Source organism: Oryx dammah, unplaced genomic scaffold (genome assembly GCF_014754425.2).
Source record: "Oryx dammah isolate SB20612 unplaced genomic scaffold, SCBI_Odam_1.1 HiC_scaffold_707, whole genome shotgun sequence".
NCBI classification, from domain to species: domain Eukaryota; kingdom Metazoa; phylum Chordata; class Mammalia; order Artiodactyla; family Bovidae; genus Oryx; species Oryx dammah.
The window spans coordinates 1-3433 of NW_024070857.1; the positions used below are offsets into that span (position 1 = coordinate 1).

Consider the following 3433-nt stretch of genomic DNA (forward strand, 5'->3'; position numbering starts at 1 on the left):
CAGCAAGAGACCAGTAAAGCAGGTTAGTGTCCCATTGAATATCTTGTTCAAGAGTTACTATTGTGTATTCTGAAGAGCAAAATGAGTGCCTAGGTTTTGTTCAATGTGTAGAACTCCAAAGAGGATAAGGAGTGCCATTGTGAGACATTGTATTATGACTTTAATATGTGTAGAAAATATGTGACCTTGATTTATATTTTGGGTATAATCTCTCAGGATGCCAGAGATTCTGTGAGTTCTTTACCCTAAGAGAGACAATCTTGGATAGGAATTGTTTGACTTGGTCAGAACAGACGGTCAGCCCATTGGCAGTGGCCCAGGGATCTATAAAGGTGTAAGGATGAGGCCAGTTGTTGGCCCAGATATTGTGTGCTAAGACAGCTACCTGAAGTTTGGCCATTTGAGCTGACCTTTGGGTCCTGTCCCTTATCAGGAACATTCTGATGAAGAGATGAAACGTAGCACCTCTCAAGCAAGCTCCATCGAGTGTGATAGTGACGATAGCATTAAGTGAATGAACTCCCTTTGGTTTTTGCTGTGTTGATCCTAATAGGCTCCCTTTGTGTCCAAGAGTTCTAACAGATGAACTCTTGTAGCAGTGTGGCATCTGATAGGGGGCTGAGCACAGGGGAAGGTACCCTCTCCTGAAGATAGGGTATGTAGAGGGCCCAGGTTCAGCTCCATCCTGTAGCAAGGAGGCCTCACTGGCTATGCTGAGCTTGCAGAGTGCTCCTTCCATAATCAAAGGCGAAATGGGCAGCTGGATATGGAGGGTCATAGGTTCAAGACCTGGGATAGTCTATATTTCCAGGCAAGTCCAGCATAGACCCCAAATTGCTCCACTACGGTCATACAGCCTTGGGCCAAGGTGGGCAGTTCCTTGTATCAGAAGCCCATGAAACTAACAGCCATTGTTGACAGTACAGGGACTCCAAGATACATGAGAGAGGGTTGCTGAAGCTTGCACAGTGAAGGAGTTTCAGCGGACCCTAATAGGATTACCTCTTCTATGGCAATTTGGGCAGATTCTAGAATCTTTGAAACAGGGAGTCACATTCAAGGCAGGCCTATTTGGAAGTTACTGAGCAAAAAACTGTGTATATGAGGAAATGTTGCCTCCAGAAAGTAAAAATGTCTAAAACGTGTTGGGCTTGTTTTAACCGTATGGGTACTAAGAAGCCTAAAAGCTGTTTCTGGACACTGTGAAGACTGGGGCAGTCCTTCACTTAGCAAAGAATTTTCAGGAACTTAACTGAAGTGGTGGGATTGTGTAGCATGTGTCTCATAGGAATCTCCTCAGAGGAGGATGTCATCAGTGTGAGGTCCCATTTGTGTACCTGGAAAAAGCTAGAGCTGGTGAAAATATTGCCTTCAAAGACTGTGTGAGATGGCAGGTGTGGACACTGGGCCCATTGAGTAGACAGGTGACGGTGTATCATTTCCCTTTGAAGGTGAAGGTTAAGTGTAGCTGAGAAGTTGTTGAAATAGGCAGTGGAAACAGCATGCTAGCCAAATGTTTTGCTATGACTGAAAAGTATTTACCAGTTATTCAGTGGAAGCAGTTATTTTCAATAATATAAATGGACATCTAGTGAGTGGGGCCATGACACCAAGGGTACAAGTTCACACCGAGGCCCTGTTCTTATTTTACAGCTTTAAGATCAGGTAAAATTTGTTAAGTGCAACAGAAGTTGGGATAATCACACCTTGCTCAGTAGGTTTCCTATAATGGGTTTCAATGTGTGAAGACCCTGCTTTCATTGAGGTTGAATCTTTTTAAAAACAACTGAGGTGAAAAGTGTGATTGCAGCTAAGGGAAAAGGTCCATTAAGTCAGTTCAGTCGCTCAGTCGTGTCCGACTCTTTGCGACCCCATGAATCGCAGCACGCCAGGCCTCCCTGTCCATCACCATCTCCTGGAGTTCACTCAGACTCACGTCCATCGAGTCAGTGATGCCATCCAGCCATCTCATCCTCGGTTGTCCCCTTCTCCTCCTGCCCTCAATCCCTCCCAGCATCACAGTCTTTTCCAATGAGTCAACTCTGCGCATGAGGTGGCCAAAGTACTGGAATTTCAGCTTTAGCATCATTCCTTCCAAAGAAATCCCAGGGTTGATCTCCTATAGGGTCTCATATTTTAAAGGTGATTATAGGGGCAAGGACTTGATTTTGTTACTCATTGAGTTAGATTATCCACGTGCACTAGAGGCTATTTGGGTTAATGGAGGTTTTGGCTATGGGAAATGTCGGCAAGGCAATAATACCAGTGGTTACAGTTAGGTATATCTGTTTCTATTTCATGTTCCTTTATTCCCTGGCTGTTTTTAGTAGCTTGCCCAAATGGGCGCCAGAAGAGGAACAGAAATTGATGAGGGGTAAAAATTCAATTGTCAAACATCGAAAGTGGAATCTGATTATTACACAGAGCCACCACCCCTACATCACCCCACTTCCCAGATGGGACCTCTGAAACACACAGAAACACCAAGTCCTTTTCCTTCTCACCGGTGGGATGAAGTGTGATTTCTTCAGGAAGAAATCCTCAGTGCTCAGGAATCTTCAGTCTGCAGTTCTCAGTCTTCACCCAGTCCTCACTCCCAGTGTCTGAGTCAGTATGGGCTGGCTGGTCTGGGCCCTAAACTGAAAGGATCCCACCTCTCTCCCTCTCACACACTGGATCCTTCCCTTCCTTCCCTCCCCATCATCAAAAAAAACAGATACAGACACATCTTTTTCCTGATTGTTGATACTTTAATCATCGACATCGGAGTACTTTGGTCTGTCCAGAGGGGACCATCGTTGTATGTTTGATCCCTGCACAAACGACTATTCTGCCTTTGCTTCTCCTGGAGTTACAGCAGATTGCTCAGCATCTTGGGCTCCAGGTAGGCACAGGAGCTTACTGGGAGAATTGTTGGGAGAAGTGTTGTAAGAACTGTTGTTGGGAGAAATGTTGGAAGAATCTCCGGGGTTTCTTCTTCTACCATTGGCTGCTTTTTATTCTTCTTTTTATTCTGTGGGTGGTAGTAGAAGACTAGTATTGTCGACTTTTTCCCTTTCTGATTCCTGTCCTGATTCTGCTGAAGGGTTGATTTTACCTTCCTCATGAGCTTTCATATCTGATAAGAAAACAAAGTCATCCAGAAAGATATTAGTGAAGGAGGACTTTGAGAGAACAGTTGTGCCCTGAGGAGGGGTTTGTGCCAGGCAGGGGCAGGGTGAGTCTTGGGTGGGGGACGAAGAGAAAGAACATGAGTAGGGTAATCTGACCTTCTCACTGTCCAAGCCATTGGACTGATCAGAATTCTTTCTCTTCCTTCCTTTAGCACTTCCTTTCGCTTGTTCCTCCAAATTGACACTGCCTATCTCAATCTCTGACTCTTCCTCCTTCACTTCCTCAATTAGATCTCCCATGTTGTAGCAACAGTGGCCTA

General features: G+C 45.0%; 1 long non-coding RNA gene across 1 annotated transcript; it reads left to right on the plus strand.

The window, feature by feature from the left end:
• Positions 1-2713, plus strand: LOC120859363. The gene is made up of 2 exons (XR_005720060.1): positions 1-1831; positions 2126-2713. It is a non-coding gene; the product is annotated as an uncharacterized LOC120859363 (long non-coding RNA).
• The last annotated feature ends 720 nt before the right edge of the window (positions 2714-3433 follow it).